Source organism: Schistocerca piceifrons, chromosome 5 (genome assembly GCF_021461385.2).
Source record: "Schistocerca piceifrons isolate TAMUIC-IGC-003096 chromosome 5, iqSchPice1.1, whole genome shotgun sequence".
Classification (NCBI taxonomy): domain Eukaryota; kingdom Metazoa; phylum Arthropoda; class Insecta; order Orthoptera; family Acrididae; genus Schistocerca; species Schistocerca piceifrons.
Genome location: NC_060142.1, coordinates 262,345,351 through 262,364,012, shown reverse-complemented (window position 1 = coordinate 262,364,012; position 18,662 = coordinate 262,345,351). Strand labels below are relative to the sequence as shown.

Sequence of the window (18,662 nt, the reverse complement as noted above, 5' to 3'; positions counted from 1 at the left end):
TTGACAAGAGAAGCTCAGTATTCAGTTATAATACAACCATCCTGCTATTAACTTTTTTCAAGTTAATAATTTTATAAAATTAATGTCATACATTTTTGAAAGTGTAACATGGATACAGAATTACAAAGTGGATATTATTTCATGTGTTGCATAAATGTATTTTGCTTAGACTATAGGTCTCTTTCATGTAAGTGAACTATGGGACAAAGAGTTAAAAATAAATAAAGGCTGGTACTCAGTCTGGCATACATACATGGAGACTAGTAAAAAAGGATCATATTTTCTATAGTGGCTATGTGGAACAAGATTTCAGGGCTATGGCTTCCTTTTGAAGCCACAGAAAAACAGATATAAGACATCCACAAAGATATTTATACAAACATGTTTATTTCACCCTGTTTCAAAACTGAGCACTGTATACTTTTGTAGAAACATGTACCTAGTTCATAAGCATTTTGTAAGAAGGAACATTTTTCAATATAGTCTACACTTTCTCCAAATTTAATATATATGGGGGAGAAAAAAGCTATGGAATACAAAAATAAAGAACAGAACTGACTAACTGATATCTTACACTCCTACTCAGCAGATTATTAGTAAAGAAATATCTGACTACTTTTGATGACACTCAATTTTAACAATTTCTATTATCTAAGAACTGTAAAGTTTTTGGTCAACGATATATTCAACATTCATAATGTAACAGTGAATGTGATAGTTGGAGGAAAATCTTTTCACAGTTCATTAAAAAAATGTTTTCACATAATGAAATCCTAAATAAACTAGTACTTACATAATATACACAATTTGTGTGTTTATGTGCATTTTTGCTGATGCAGCAATTAGTACCCCCAGTTTTGTTCTCAATATCATTAGAAAGTTGGGAAGACACACAATTTCTAATAGCACAGGAGAAGTGGACTCCGAATCAAGTCAAATAACTTCACTCGCAAATGGGTCACTGCGTTAGCTGATTAGTCTGCAAGTTGTAATATGTTGTTGCCCTGAAAGTCCAGTTGCACAGATGAAACTGAAATATGATTTATCTGTAAATAAAAAATTGAATTAGCTGCATTTAAAATATTCTTCCAGATCTATATAGACTAGTTTGGAATATTACCCACAAATAACTGGCACTTGTCAATAAATTAGTTGCAGTCTGCCTCAAACATTTCTATTCAACTATGGATGTCCAAGTGCTGTGGCTCTAGTTCTATGTTTCTAGCTATACTATTTTAGTCTGGAAATAAGCCATACTATGTTTGTAGTCCAGCAAATCCTTTATAAGAAATTATGAACGATAGCAAATATTAACTTAATGCTACAAAAACAGGGGTAATTTTCTTAAAGTAAAGCTGTGTTGTCAAACAAGCCTTGCTATTTAAATGGCAGATATTTTTACACCAAAATCTAGAACATAGGAGTGAATGTTAGAGTTGTATAACCAACTTCCTGCGAAGCATTACTGCATTGTTCCACTAAATGCTTTGGTAGAAGCTGAAAAATAATGCTTTAAAGAGTACCTTTCCAAATATATAATGGCATTTTCATATAATGACATTGTATAGAAGATATGTTTCCCCATTTATTGGCATTTACAAGCATTCAACACAATGATATTTAATCATTATAATTACCTAGCACACAACTTACAATAAATCAATGTGACTACACAGCTACTATTTTCAAGGGTCATGCTCTTTTTATCTGGCTTTTTAAACCATTGACCAGAGTAGCTACATGAATTTTTCAAGGTGGCAGTCACAGAATAAAGTTATCTGAGTAAAAGCTTACCATTTTACTTCAAAATTTCCAATTTTTGTCCCACTGTTCTGTCCAATCACATCACAGCCTCTTAATCCTTCAGTAGTGATTCCAACCTTATTCACTTACCATCACACCGGCTAATTTCTATTTACATAGGTTTGTCCGGCAAACACTAAATGCAGGGCACGACACGAATGCAACAAGTTGTCAACTGTTCTTTCCTATTCCACATGTAGCAACATATTGTAATGTTGATGTTATAGTGTTATCACTTTCTTAATTGTGAGGATCCATGGAGCAACCAAAAGATATGCAGTTTCATACTCTTTCAATGCATACATCACATTTTATTCAAATTTCCAGAAATGATACTTCCACGGTTATGGGAGAGTCATGAAAGATTTATGTCCGTAACTTCAAAAATATTGATGCTAGGAAGCTGAAACCTGGTTTAATCTCCAGTATGATATGTAACACATTAATGTTGTGAAGTCAGTCTGATTTTACTAAAATTACTAAAAACAGACAGTGGTGTGAATATCAAGGAGAAGGAATTGGTTCTAGAGGAAGAACAGTACACTACATAAAAGGACTAAGAGATTTTAGTAACAAAGTATGAAATCAGTATTGTCCTTCAAAAAAAGCTGAGGTATTGCGCATACCAACAATTAAAATACATGTTTATTACCCATTCTGATGCAAGTCAATAATTTTATTTCACATAGATTACAAATAAACTGTTTTCTAAAGAAACTAAAAGTGCTTCTAGATTAGGCCATACATGAAATCCCTTATACACGGTGAGGCAGCCAAGTCATAACACTTCTTGTATCTCCCCAAGCAAAATAGATACAAAGATGCCATTTGGACAGTGAATTGCAGGGACAGGGGCTACTTGAATACATCACATTTCATGGTTGTGCTATTTTTTTATTACAGAGATATGAGGCCATCTTTGATTTTTTAAAATGGAACCCTATGTTAAATTTTAGCGTAACATCATGGGGTTGGACGTTTTAGCCGTTAGTGACATTCGGCTAAGGGGTGAGAAAGAAGAGGAAGTGGGACAATACAAGGTCTACCTGTCAGGAGTCAAAGCAGGAATAGCACAATGGGGTGTAGGGCTTTACATCAGGAAAGAAATGGAACCCTGCGTAGTTGCAATAAGGTATGTAAACGAACAACTGATGTGGATAGATTTGACAGTGTCTAGCAAGAAAATTAGGATTGTGTCAGTATATTCGCATTGTGAAGGGACAGATCAAAATAAGATGGATAGTTTTCATGATGCACTCAGTGATGTAGTTGTTAGAGTAAAGGACAAGGACAGTGTTCTGCTCATGGGTGATTTTAATGACAGGATTGGAAATCGAACAGAAGGGTATGAAAAGGTTATGGGTAAATTTGGAGAGGATATGGAGGCCAACAGAAACGGGAAACAACTCTTGGATTTCTGTGCCAGTATAGGCTTAGTAATCACAAACTACTTTTTTAAAGATAAGAACATTCACCAGTATACTTGGGAAGGCAGGGGAACCAGATCTGTCATTGACTATATAATAACAGATCAGGAATTCAGGAAGGCTGTGAGGGACACACGTGTATTCAGGGGATTCTTTGATGACACTGATCACTATTTAATCTGCAGTGAAATTGGTATTGTGAGGCCGAAAGTGCAGGAGGTCAGGTCCATATGTAGGAGGATAAGAGCGGCGAAACTTCAGGATAAGGAAATCAGGCACGAGTACACAACAGTGATCTCAGAAAGGTTCCAGTTAGTTGAATGTAGTCAATTACAGTCACTGGAAAAGGAATGGACAAGGTACAGGGACACAGTACTAGAAATGGCTAAAGAATGTCTTGGAACAGTAGTGTGTAAAGGTAGGATGAAGCAAACAGCTTGGTGGAATGACACAGTCAAGGCAGCCTGTAAAAGGAAAAAGAAGGCATATCAAAAATGGCTACATACTAGAACTCAGGTAGACAGAGAAAGTTATGTTGAAGAAAGAAACAAAGCTTAACAGATAATTGCAGCATCCAATAAGAAATCTTGGGAAGACTTTGGAAACAGGTTGGAGACTTTGGGTCAAGCTGCTGGAAAACCATTCTGGAGTGTAATTAGCAGTCTTCGAAAGGGAGGTAAGAAGGAAATGACAAGTATTTTGGACAGGTCAGGAAAACAGCTGGTGAATCCTGTTGATTCCTTGGGCAGATGGAGGGAATATTTTGAAGAGTTGCTCAATGTAGGTGAAAATACGATCAGTAATGTTTCAGATTTCGATGTACAATGGGATAGGAATGATGATGGAAATAGGATCACATTTGAGGGAGTGGAGAAAATGGTCAATAGATTGCACTGCAATAAAGCGGCTGGGGTGGGTGAAATTAAGTCAGAACTCATCAAATACAGTGGAATGAAATGGCCAGACAGGATAATTAAAATGGCGTTGGAGTCGGGACAGGTTCCATCAGACTGGAAGAAAGCAGTAATCACACCATCTTTAAACATGGAAACAGCAAAGATTGTACCAACTACAGAGGTATCTCTTTAATCAGAGTTGTGGGTAAAATCTTCTCAGGTATTGTTGAAAGGAAAGTGCGAGTATTAGTTGAGGACAAATTGGATGAAAATCAGTGTGGGTTTAGGCCTCTTAGAGGTTGTCAGGACCAGATCTTTAGCTTACGACAAATAATGGAGAAGTGTTATGAGTGGAACAGGGAATTGTATCTATGCTTTATAGATCTAGAAAAGGCATATGACTGGGTTCCTAGGAGGAAGTTATTGTCTGTTCTACGAGATTATGGAATAGGAGGCAAACTTTTGCAAGCAATTAAAGGTCTATACATAGATAGTCAGGCAGCAGTTAGAGTTGACGGTAAATTGAGTTCATGGTTCAGAGTAGTTTCAGGGGTAAGACAAGGCTGCAACCTGTCTCCACTGTTGTTCATATTATTTATGGATCATATGTTGAAAACAATAGACTGGCTGGGTGAGATTAAGATATGTGAACACAAAATAAGCAGTCTCGCATATGTGGATGACTTAGTTGTGATGGCAGACTCGATTGAAAGTTTGCAAAGTAATATTTCAGAGCTAGATCAGAAATGTAAGGACTATGGTATGAAAATTAGCATCTCCAAACGGAAAGTAATGTCAGTGGGAAAGAGATATAAATGGATTGAGTGCCAAATAGGAGGAACAAAGTTAGAACAGGTGGACGGTTTCAAGTACTTAGGATGCATATTCTCACGGGATGGCAACATAGTGAAAGAACTGGAAGCGAGGTGTAGCAAAGCTAATGCAGTGAGCGCTCAGCTACGATCTACTCTCTTCTGCAAGAAGGAAGTCGGTACCAAGACTAAGTTATCTGTGCACCGTTCAATCTTTCGGCCAACTTTGTTGTATGGGACCAAAAGCTGGGTGGATTCAGGTTACCTTATCATTAAGCTTCAGGTTACGGATATGAAAGTAGCTAGGATGATTGCAGGTACTAGTAGATGGGAACAATGGCAGGAGGGTGTCCACAATGAGGAAATCAAAGAAAAACTGGGAATGAACTCTATAGATGTAGTAGTCAGGGTGAACAGGCTTAGATGGTGGGGTCATGTTACACACACGGGAGAAGCAAGGTTACCCAAGAGACTCATGGGTTCAGCAGCAGAGAGTAGGAGGAGTCGGGGTAGACCAGGGAGAAAGTACCTGGATTCGGTTAAGAACGATTTTGAAGTAATAGGCTCAATATCAGAAGAGGCACCAATGTTAATACTGAATAGGGGATCATGGAGGAATTTTGTAAGGGGGACTATGCTTCAGACTGAATGCTGAAAGGCATAATCAGTCTTAAATGATGATGACGATGATGATGATGATTATGGGCTTAAAAACACAGTTTCAAATATGTGTATATCACAATATTTAGGCGAATAGTTTTTGAGACACAGATATGTTCCCGTATCATATTCGTCCTTTGAAGCGGCGTTGTCCAATGTGACCTTTCCTAATGACCACTGGGTAACTTAACAGGGAAGGCATTGCTTTCCTGCTTCTCGATAACGCCACAACCACAAGGTGACGCACGAGGTAGCTGGAGACAGGGGTATAAATATGCTGTGGGGGTAATGAGACATTGCATTTTCGTCACAGTTTCTTGGAGCGGACATGTACATCAACAAGGAAAAGTTAGATATGCTTCTAGTGTATGGTGAAAGCTGAAGAAATGTTAGAGCAATAAAGCGATGTAGAGAGATGTATCCTGATCATGAGCATCCCATGCGCCAGCTTCTTGCACATATTTGTAAGCAAGTACTTGATCATGGAACGCCATACAGAGGACAAGACAGAAAACTGCAACTGGTGAAGTACATGAAGAGGGCATTCTAGCGTTGACGCATAACGACCCTACAGTTTCGCCTCGGAATGTGGTATAAGTCAGAGAAGTGTTCTACGCATATTGCACTGGCATAGATTTCACCCGTTTCACCTCTCATTACATCAAGCACTCTCCGGTATGGATTTTGAACGGTGCCAGGAATTTTGCCGGTTTGCTCTGCAGCGCCTACTAGATGATCCAACGTTTTTTCAATGGATGCTTTTTACTGATGAAGTGACTTTCACCAACCACGTTAATGTGAATTTGCATAATATGCATTATTGGTCAATAGAGAACCCTCACTGACTTCGACAGGTACAGCATCAGCAACTGTGGAATGTTAACGTGTGCCGCGGCATCGTCAGAAATGTCGTTTTGGGGCCGTACGTCATTCCGGGTACACTAAACGTCAATAACTATGCACAGTTCCTGCGAAACGTTCTGCCCATTTTGCTGGAAGAGGTACCACTAACTACACATCCGTGCATGTGGTTCCAACATAACGACTGTCTTGATCACTCTTCCCGTGTGGCAACAGAGCTGTTAAATGAAAAGTTCCCGGATTGTTGGATAGAACGATGTGCTGAGGTGAAGTGGCCAGCCCCGTCTCCTGATTTCACCCCTCTTGATTTTTTTTCTGTGGTGAGCAATCAAACATAAATTGTATGCTCAAACATCAACTACGCCAGACGATATTAAGCAACGTATCATTGAAGCCTGCGCTGATATATTACATGACACCCTTGCAGCCATTCACAAATCATTCGAACGGCGACTAAAAATGTGCATTGCAGCAGAGGGGAAGCATTTTGAGCAAATGCTTCAGTAAAGTTTTGTATCATGTACAGTATGTATTTTGCATATTTGTGTGTATTTGCTTCGCATTGTTATCAATAGTAAATATTTTCAAACAAACAACAAATATGTATGAAATAACTGACCAATAAGGGCCTCCTAATTTACATTTGTATTTCTATTACTTAAAATGTATTAACATCTTGTAGTATTTTAATACTGTATGTTGTTTACTCTTTTGGCATCACAGTTGTCAATAACTGAATAATATTTGCGCAACATCATCAGTTAATTTTTGTGCAAAATATTGCAGTATGTATTACTATTGTCGGGTAAATGGGCGTGTTTGCGTAAGGACGGATTCACAACATTTAGCATGTACTCTACACAGCAGGAAAGGTCGCATTGGACAATGCCGCTTTGAAGGACGAACACAATGCAAGAACATATCTGTGTCTCAAAAACAATTCGCCTAAATATTATGATATACACATATTTTAAACCATCTTTTTAAGCCCATCATCTTATGCTTTAAAAAAAAGAAGAAGAAGAAGACGGTCTTACCCTGCATAGTTATACTGAGGGATCTAAATACTGATACATTAAAAGATAGTTGTCCTACACGAAGTTTCTGTGATCTGATCTGTGCCTACAATCTCGAACTAGGTGTACGGGGTCCAATAAGAGGCCGTCACACCTCACAAATGTTGACAGATCATGGAATTACTAACATTCTTCAGAATTGGCAAACAGTGTAAGTAATAAATACTGCAATCTCAGATCATTTTGGATAATGTTAAAATATCAAGAATCAATGTTTGCTGAGAAAAAAATACTGTTGCAATTTAGACAGCTGCAGTTGGAAACCTTAAGCACATTACAAAGATTACTTAAGGAAAGATGACTGAAGGCAAATACTCTCAGTAAACAACGTAAAGGAGAGTCGAGACTAGTTTTGCTCAGCATAAAGCCTGCTTGCCATACAGTACCGGTACAGTATCCAGAAATCTAAATGTGAGAAATACTAAGAGGTGATGTCAGGAATATTTTTATGTTATGATGAAGTTGTGGAAAAATTCATAAAAGGTATCAACAGCTCCCAAAATCAAGAAATATGGATAACGTCTCCATTGTCAGAAATGTATTTTTCTGCTGCTAACAACTGAATCTGATGTAGTAAAAATAATACATATTCTAAACCACCGAAAACACAGGTCTGGATGGAATGTCTCATGTGGTAACATAATGGTGGTGATAAGAAAAATTCTGCAAACTGTAGGCCAATTACTACCACATCTGTCTTGTCTAAAATAGTGAAAATTGTCTTTAAAGATAGAATATAACATTTTATAGACAAGAAAAACATACTCCATGTGTTGTATAAATTGTTGTTGTTGTGGTCTTCAGTCCTGAGACTGGTTTGATGCAGCTCTCCATGCTACTCTATCCTGTGCAAGCTTTTTCATCTCCCAGTACCTACTGCAACCTACATCCTTCTGAATCTGCTTAGTGTATTAATCTCTTGGTCTCCCTCTACGATTTTTACCCTCCACGCTGCCCTCCAATACTAAATTGGTGATCCCTTGATGCCTCAGAACATGTCCTACCAACCGATCCCTTCTTCTGGTCAAGTTGTGCCACAAACTTCTCTTCTCCCCAATCCTATTCAATACTTCCTCGTTAGTTATGTGATCTACCCATCTACTCTTCAGCATTCTTCTGTAGCACCACATTTCGAAAGCTTCTATTCTCTTCTTGTCCAAACTATTTATCGTCCATGTTTCACTTCCATACATGGCTACACTCCATACGAATACTTTCAGAAATGACTTCCTGACACTTAAATCAATACAGGATGTTAACAAATTTCTCTTCTTCAGAAACGCTTTCCTTGCCATTGCCAGCCTACATTTTATATCCTCTCTACTTCGACCATCATCAGTTATTTTGCTCCCCAAATAGCAAAACTCCTTTACTACTTTAAGTGCCTCATTTCCTAATCTAATTCCCTCAGCATCGCCCGACTTAATTAGACTACATTCCATTATCCTTGTTTTGCTTTTGTTGATGTTCATCTTATATCCTCCTTTCAAGACACTGTCCATTCCATTCAACTGCTCTTCCAAGTCCTTTGCTGTCTCTGACAGAATTACAATGTCATCAGCGAACCTCAAAGTTTTTATTTCTTCTCCATGAATTTTAATACCTACTCCGAATTTTTCTTTTGTTTCCTTTACTGCTTGCTCAATATACAGATTGAACAACATCGGGGAGAGGCTACAACCCTGTCTTACTCCCTTCCCAACCACTGCTTCCCTTTCATGTCCCTCGACTCTTATAACTGCCATCTGATTTCTGTACAAATTGTAAATAGCCTTTCGCTCCCTGTATTTTACCCCTGCCACCTTTAGAATTTGAAAGAGAGTATTCCAGTTAACATTGTCAAAAGCTTTCTCTAAGTCTACAAATGCTAGAAACGTAGGTTTGCCTTTCCTTAATCTTTCTTCTAAGATAAGTCGTAAGGTCAGTATTGCCTCACGTGTTCCAGTGTTTCTACGGAATCCAAACTGATCTTCCCCGAGGTTGGCTTCTACTAGTTTTTCCATTTGTCTGTAAAGAATTCGTGTTAGTATTTTGCAGCTGTGACTTATTAAGCTGATAGTTCGGTAATTTTCACATCTGTTAACACCTGCTTTCTTTGGGATTGGAATTATTATATTCTTCTTGAAGTCTGAGGGTATTTCGCCTGTTTCATACATCTTGCTCACCAGATGGTAGAGTTTTGTCAGGACTGGCTCTCCCACGGCCGTCAGTAGTTCCAATGGAATATTGTCTACTCCGGGGGCCTTGTTTCGACTCAGGTCTTTCAGTGCTCTGTCAAACTCTTCACGCAGTATCATATCTCCCATTTCATCTTCATCCTCTTCCATTTCCATAATATTGTCCTCAAGTACATCGCCCTTGTATAGACCCTCTATATACTCCTTCCACCTTTCTGCTTTCCCTTCTTTGCTTAGAACTGGGTTTCCATCTGAGCTCTTGATATTCATACAAGTCGTTCTCTTATCTCCAAAGGTCTCTTTTAATTTTCCTGTAGGCGGTATCTATCTTACCCCTAGTGAGATAGGCCTCTACATCCTTACATTTGTCCTCTAGCCATCCCTGCTTAGCCATTTTGCACTTCCTGTCGATCTCATTTTTGAGACGTTTGTATTCCTTTTTGCCTGTTTCACTTACTGCATTTTTATATTTTCTCCTTTCATCAATTAAATTCAATATTTCTTCTGTTACCCAAGGATTTTTACTAGCCCTCGTCTTTTTACCTACTTGATCCTCTGCTGCCTTCACTACTTCATCCCTCAAAGCTACCCATTCTTCTTCTACTGTATTTATTTCCCCCATTCCTGTCAATTGCTCCCTTATGCTCGCCCTGAATCTCTGTACAACCTCTGGTTCTTTTAGTTTATCCAGGTCCCATCTCCTTAAATTCCCACCTTTTTGCAGTTTCTTCAGTTTTAATCTACAGGTCATAACCAATAGATTGTGGTCAGAGTCCACATCTGCCCCTGGAAATGTCTTACAATTTAAAACCTGGTTCCTAAATCTCTGTCTTACCATTATATAATCTATCTGATACCTTTTAGTATCTCCGGGGTTCTTCCATGTATACAACCTTCTTTCATGATTCTTAAACCAAGTGTTAGTTATGATTATGTTGTGCTCTGTGCAAAATTCTACCAGGCGGCTTCCTCTTTCATTTCTGTCCCCCAATCCATATTCACCTACTATGTTTCCTTCTCTCCCTTTTCCTACACTCGAATTCCAGTCACCCATGACTATTAAATTTTCGTCTCCCTTCACAATCTGAATAATTTCTTTTGTTTCATCATGCATTTCTTCAATTTCTTCGTCAACTGCAGAGCTAGTTGGCATATAAACTTGTACTACTGTAGTAGGTGTGGGCTTCGTATCTACCTTGGCCACAATAATGCGTTCACTATGCTGTTTGTAGTAGCTTACCCGCATTCCTATTTTCCTATTCATTATTAAACCTACTCCTGCATTACCCCTATTTGATTTTGTGTTTATAACCCTGTAGTCACCTGACCAGAAGTCTTGTTCCTCCTGCCACCGAACTTCACTAATTCCCACTATATCTAACTTCAACCTATCCATTTCCCTTTTTAAATTTTCTAACCTACCTGCCCGATTAAGGGATCTGACATTCCACGCTCCGATCTGTAGAACGCCAGTTTTCTTTCTCGTATAAATAAAACGGAAAATTATTTTATTCTCAGAATTTTGGAGAACATTCTCAGGTTTACACGAATAACATGAGCTGGAGAATATGCTTCACTGGAGAATGTCCTCAGCCTGAGTAAGAGGATGGGGAAAGTTGCTAACTGCAAAGAACAGTCACCGATTTCATATGAATAAAGCTAGAGATGTTTTTCATAAGCAGAGAATATTCTTCATTGTTGGAAGTAATCTCTGTAGCATTCTTCGACCTGGGTATCTTTTGTTAAGTTTTACCAAGGTTTTTTTTCAGTAAAAATGGAGAACTTTTGTTGATCAGAAAAAGATATATATAGCCCAAAGAAATAATGAAGAAAGAGACTGTAGAAATTCATACAAGTTTAACAACAAAAACATTATTTGGCTGACAAATCGCTTCCTTCCTGAAATTCAGTCAAGTATAGGAGGCACCCCTTCAAATGAAACATTTGCGGAAGTCGATGATTCATGGCCTGGGTCTGTATATGATGCAAGAATATGTATGTCAGATACCAAGGAAAAAACCAGTCTAATGCTTTAATTTTACAAGATGTCAGGTATGGGACTGCGGCATGGCTAATGAGGCCATTCCTGAATTTATAAACATCTGATGAGAAGGCCTACAACGTATTTCAGCATAGCCCATATTTCGGAAAATTCAGTGAAGATGGTTATTTCATTAAATAACTACACTGACAGTGACTCTTCAAGCATCTGAAATAGCAACGAGAGTGATGTCAGTAGAAGTTTCCCATTAACACGATACAAATGAAGCACAGACAGATTCAGCTGCAAGTTAGTACAGCGTAGTTTACAATTTTAAATAGCAACATAACAAAAGTATATTGTCGTAAGTTTTGCAATTTTAATCAGGAGACCACATCAGTAACTAATTCCAAATGATTTTTTTACCAAGGAAAATAGCCATTCAACCATACATTTTGAGAAGTTATTTTATTTTCACAACCAGTTCCAGCATTCCAATGTGCTATCTTCAGGCCCCATATGCACTTCATGTATTGTCAACCAGATGTATCGATATTAGCATCCTGGAGCTATCAATATCTGGATACTGTGAATTCAATATCTGAGGCCTTCCTTCGAAGACTTGACTACATCAGTTGTTGTCAAGTCTTCAAAGAATGGAATCAGTAAACAAATTCACGAGATCCAGTTGCTGATGGCTCCAGTATGCTAATATTGATAGATCTGATTGTCTATACATGAAGTGCATGAAGATGGTATATTGAAATGCTGAAACTGGTTGTCAAAATAAAATACAATAATTAACTTCTCAAAACATACAGGTGTTTGGCCATTGTCCATCATCCGCAATGAATTAACAGAAATTCCAAATGAAGTTTATCTCGGGAATTCAGTCTACATCACACAAAATCGATACTTCTGAAATATTCAGGTACTGTTTCTTTGTATACCAGTTGCCCTATTTAAGATATGTTTTCTCACAGCATAACTCTTAAAAATGATGTATTCTTAAGATTTATTTGCGTAATGTGTTCACCTAAATTCAATAACAAAAAGTTTCCTGCATGTCGAAAATTCAGTCACATCATCAGAAGATGTAAGTGCAACTCTTCTGGGCCACATGAGTGCCAATTTCATATTTATCAGCTCACCTGCTTGAGTGAGCTGAATGCAATATAAGAATACACACTAAGAACTTTCTCAAGGAGGGGAAATACTGAGAAAGAACTCCCTGGTCAAAGAATATACTGAATCTTTTATTCATATGAAATTGAGAACTTACTCAGATCTTTTGCTCTGAGAATCTTCTCCAAAGAATGTTCTCTTTTTTATTCATACAACGAGGAACAGCACAGCTTTTGAAAATGCATTGTAAATATACAATGTATGTACTTTTTGGTGATGTAGGAACGATTTTGCTGTTATTTGCTCTCTCTCTCTCTCTCTTTTAAGGCAGACATGGTGTTACAAAGTGAGGCCATTAAAGTGTAAAATAGCAAAAATTAATGAGTGCTAGGTGCACACTGTGAAAGTGTAAATTTTGAAAATACGAACATGACCATGTGAATTCATGTGGACATCACAATGTGATTAATCGTGTTTTTATCTTGTCCAGCTTATGTTAAAGAAATCTTGGATTGTTGTTAAGTATTCATCTAAGGGCGAGTAAATTAAAAATAAAGGAAGATTACTGTTTAAAGTCCTACTGACATATTAGAGATGGAGCGCACAGAATAGTTCATGGGTGGGTAAGGGAATAGACTGTGCCCTTTCAAAGGAACCTTACTGCCATTTGCCCGGAGCAATTTAGGGAAATCTTGGAATTCCCAGGCGCAGATTTGAGCCACTGTTCTCCCAAATACAAGTCCAGTACACTAATCATTGTTCCACTTCACTCAGTATGTGATTAAATGAAGTTCTGACTGAATATGATATGTCCGTGTTATGTTATAGGGGTATTTATAAATATAATTGAACTGCATCTTCATATTGGAAATTGTCTACATATGAATGAATGAGCGAATGAATGAATGAATGAATAAATAAATAAATAAATAAATATAGTGAGTAGTCCCATGTTGTACATAGTTCGAAATGGATATGAGGAATGATTTCTTGAGCAAACTCTTACAACTGCTTGTGTGTCACAATTTGATTTTCAAACGGCTTTTGTACACTTGCTTTTCTGCACCACGATCTCCTCATTCAGGTCTATCACAAGCACTTAAACCATGTGCCATTGCACAATAATCATATCCTGCATCAGTATTGCAACCATTATTATGGAGACTTAGGTTGAGAATTTTTTAATTTTTTTATATTGTGCTTCACGGCCATCAGAAAAATAGAATATCTTTTTTATATTAAAAAACGACAGGGATTAGCAAAGGTTGAAGCCAGGGGGTTACAGGAACAAAGGATGCATTTTATAGTGTGTTCCCACCTGTGCAATTTAGAAAAGTAGTTGTTGGTAGGAAGAATCCAGATAGTACAGACTGAAGCAGTCACTAAAGTGAGGCACATTGAGTTGGGCAGCATGTTCAGTAAGTAAGTTGTCCAGCTGGCTCTTGGGGCACAGTTGGCAGTGGTCACTCAAGTGGGCTGACAGCTAATTAGTTGTCATGCTCAGGGATAAAGCAGCACAGTGGTTGCAACTTAGTTTGTAGAACACATGGCTGCTTTCATAGGTAGTGCTGTCTTTGATAGGATAACTGACACCTGAGACAGGACTGAAGGATGTATGGGACAGGTCTGATGTCTAGATCTGTGGCAGGTATATGAGTCATGAGGCAAGGGTTGGTAACAGGGGTGGACTAAGGAAGGGCAAAGATACTGCATAGGTTCAATGGGTGGCAGAATACCACTGTAGGAGGGATTGGGAGGATAGTGAGGAGGATATTCCTCATTTCAGGGCTTGGCAAGAGGTAGCCAAAACCATGTTGGAAAATATTATTGAGTTTCTCCAGCCCTGGGTGGTACCGAGTCAAGAGATGAGTGCTTCTTTGTGGCTGTATGGTGAGCATGTGACTGATTGTAGGTTACTGGAGAGGCAAGACAAAGATCTGTTTCTGGACAAGGCTAGGGGGATTTACATTCTGTGAAGACCTCTGTGAGACTCATAGCATTTCTGGAGGACTGCTCATCACTACAAATGTGCTGACAACTGATCACTACAAATGCGATGACCAGGGGTAGCTATGTTGTACGGAAGGGACTTCTTGGAATGGACTGGGTGGCAGCTGTCAAAGTGGATGTGATGTAGGTGGTCGGTAAGTTTGATGTGGACGGAGGTACAGATATAGCTATCCTTGAGGTGGATGGCAACATCAAGGAACGTGGTTTGTTGGCTTGAGAAGGACCAGGGAAGCAAATAGAGGAAAAAGTGTCAAGGTGACCAGGAGGGAACTTGTAGGTTTGGAGTTAGCAGAATGTTGGGAAAGGTCTGTTCATTAGTGGCAAGATCATGAGCATTGGGAACATTGGTGAACAGGGAGGTGGCATTGACAGTGATGAGCATGGTGCTGGGTGGCAAAAGAACAGGAAACTGTGAGAGTTGATGGAAAAATGGCTTGTGTCTTTTATATAGGAGGGCAGGTTACGTGTAATAGGCTGAAGCTGTTGATCCACGAGAGCATGGACTCTCTCTGCGGGTGTCCTGAGTGGTTGGATTTATGGAGTACAGGAAGTGGTGGGGGTGAGGTGACAAATACGACTCAAGGGAGAGATTCTGGGTGGACCTAAGGAGGAACTGGGAGATCCTGCTGGATTTCAGGAATGGCATCACTGTGGCTGGGTTTGTATTTGGATCTGTGTGACGGCTTGTGAGTTTATCTTCCATGTCATCCTTGCAGTTCATAACCAAAGTGGTGGAGCCTTTCTTGGCAGGTGGTTTTACAGGATCAAGATCAACTTTCAGGTGGTGGACTGCAGTTTTTTTTTTTAAGGTTGGTTTCCATGTTGAGGGATTTGGGGAACATACAAGACACCCTTTGACCCTGTAACATCCCTGGCATCAACCTTCACCAGTCCCTGTCTTCTACCTACCTATCCCCCTCCATGTTCCCACTACAGCACTACACACGCCTTCTATCCCACCAACACACTTACTAGTATTTCCCCTCACCTCCCCCTATATAGTCTCTTGACTCTGCATGTAACAGCCCATCCTGCCGCTATCAAATCTCTGCAAGCTCCCATGGGCAGCACAGTATCTTCTTCCTCCAGCCCTACCCTGGTATCCCTCTCCATCCCCAACACATGTCACCTGCTTATCCCCAACACCCACCCCAGGAAATTCTGAAAAACGAAAAACTTGAGATGTTTACAAGATTAAATTAATACCCCATTGTAGCACCATTAGGTTATTATGGTACAAAGATTTCATTAAAACTCACTGATTTCATATGGAATGACCCATTGGTGACTTGGGCAAAATTTTGTTCACTTGCTGTGTGTGTACCAAATATCTATGAAATCCCATCTGTACATAAAGCATGCTATTAAACTAATTCTGGTGAACTGTAATTTGAAATCATTCAAATTATCTTTGGAATGAGAAAAACTGTTGACAACTTGTTGTATTCACATGACATCAGGCACTTGCGACACTTGGCAAACCAATATACTAGAAATCGGCTTATGTACTAAGTGGACATAGTCAGAGACACTGTTGTTGAAAAGGAGGCACACTAGTGAACACGTAATGCAAGTGTGATGTGGCACAAAATTTGGAAACTTCAAAGTAATACAAGGACCTATTATCCAAATAACTTTCTTATGATTGTTACTTTCAAAAATTCTGATACTTTGGTCTGATGATTTAAACGTAGGCACTCAGAATATGAGAATGTGACTCTCAAAAAACATGTAAAAGTGGGTTCACACTGAATCATTGTATGTTGACTGCAGCTAAAGTGTACTTACACTGTCGGCAGCTCTTGCATTGCATAGTGAAGCTGGCAATTTGTTCCTTGTGGTTCAGCCAGCTGGGTGACAGTTTATGGTAGCCAGTGTGAATTTCTGAATGTAATAATTTCTTTTTGATGAAAACACAAAATGATTACATTTGTTTTCGCAACAGCCCATGCAATGGAAAAACTGCTGATACTGTAAGTGCACTCAGAGTGTTACTGAGACAGATAGGTGGTACTGCTCAGCAGTATTTGAACAGTTGCTACAGGCAGATAATGATGCACCTGCTACGGGCCATATCTCACAAACTAAATTCTGCGCAGGTTGCGAGCTTTCGAAATGATACCAATTTTTTAAAATAAAACCAGACCAGCATAAAGACCTGTTTGATTAAAAGTGTTACCCAAATACCAAATATCCTGAGATTGAGAAGTAATGTATGAAAGATTACTTTAATCAGCCAATCTAATGGCTGACTTTCTCTACAATAATCTCAAGATATAGGCAATGAAAAGGTTGGCCAATTTATAAGCCTAAAGCCTGCCTCTTAAAAATAAAGCATATATGGCTTAGGAAATAATACACACACATAAGAGATCTCTCAGCATACTCTCAATAACCATTTGACAACAGAATATAACCTTGAATAAGTGATGTAGATGTGTTAGTGAATCAGTGTGACGTGTAAAAGAGATTATATGATAGGTGTGCTCTCTGAAAAAAACAATGCTTCAATACGTGAGGTGCTTCATCTGACACTGAAAATCGCCCCCGTTTTGTGTATGAATGGTGTTTCTTTCTGGATGACATCAAGGAGAGCACTGACATTAATGCAATAAAATTTGTTAGTTAACTTTAGGCAGATGGCCACCAAAGACCTAGCTCAGAAGCCATAGAACACAGAAACACCGAATATTTAATGAAAAAAGTTGTATAACAACATTTTACAAATCTATAGTCCAACTCACTAGGACATTACTCAAATAAGAGGCAGAAGTTTCAAACCAGAGCTGGATTCAAATATATCCGACAGCAGAGGATCATACAAAGTAAGTGTGAGTCAGTAGGAGGATATTTTCAGGATATCAAGATCAAACTTCTGTGAGAGGTATTTAGAGACATTTTACCCCCTGCTATATGGACATTTTGTAATCAGCGAAACAGTAAAATTTATAGTACAATAATTCTACCTCATATACACGTGCAGTACTAGTCTTCTTACAGGGAGAAGTAGAACCGGGAGGGGGGGGGGGGGGTGGGGGAGGGCAGGGAGAAGTGTTACACTACTACATCCACAACCAATGAGACACGCAATAAGTAGCTTCCATGGATAAACGCTAAATATATTATATGCATCCAACAAGCAATTAAAGTAGTAGATATTACTGTGACTAACAACTACTTTACAAGCTTACTAACTTTTGTGTTCTAATGATACTACTGCAATGCAGACCTGTCACGTTCCGTTTGCCGCCCGGAAGCACTTGACTTTTGATTGAAGTTTAATGGCTTGGTCAATTATAACCAACGGAACATCTCTTTGACATCCACAATTTTGGCATATTTGCAAAAATAGAGACCCATCTGCATTTTTTAAAAGGTGTTATTCACATTTTTGGCCACACGAAAGTGATCGCAAACCATCGAACATATGATTACAGTTTTTTGAACAAACACTGAATACTTCAGAACTGTACGACTTTCATATTACGTTACCACAATGTCGTAGTAATTTTACACACTATTTTACGTTATAGTCGTTTAAAAAAAAAGCATAATTTCAACAGCGTCAAATATGGGATTCAATGGACCACTGCGTTTAGTGGTTCGGCCCGAATACTCGATAAATCCAATCTCGAGTCTAGGTGGTCGTCAATTTCACCCACAATGGCCACATTGTCTCCGCGGATGATGTGAAGTCCGAGAACGACTTGCTCAACGCCTTGCACATTGCTATATACCCTTTCGTGACTTTCATCCAATATAAGATTAATTGTCTGGTCGAAACCTTTCAAGGTTCCCACGAAATTACGCCCATCGGCTGTTATTACTGACACT

General features: G+C 38.7%; 1 long non-coding RNA gene across 1 annotated transcript; it reads right to left on the bottom strand.

Moving 5' to 3' along the window:
• Positions 1-476: 476 nt before the first annotated feature.
• LOC124798532 lies at positions 477-18,408 on the bottom strand. Its single transcript, XR_007016950.1, has 2 exons — positions 18,024-18,408; positions 477-1,046 (listed from the first exon to the last, which is right to left on the bottom strand). It is a non-coding gene; the product is annotated as an uncharacterized LOC124798532 (long non-coding RNA).
• Positions 18,409-18,662: the final 254 nt, after the last annotated feature.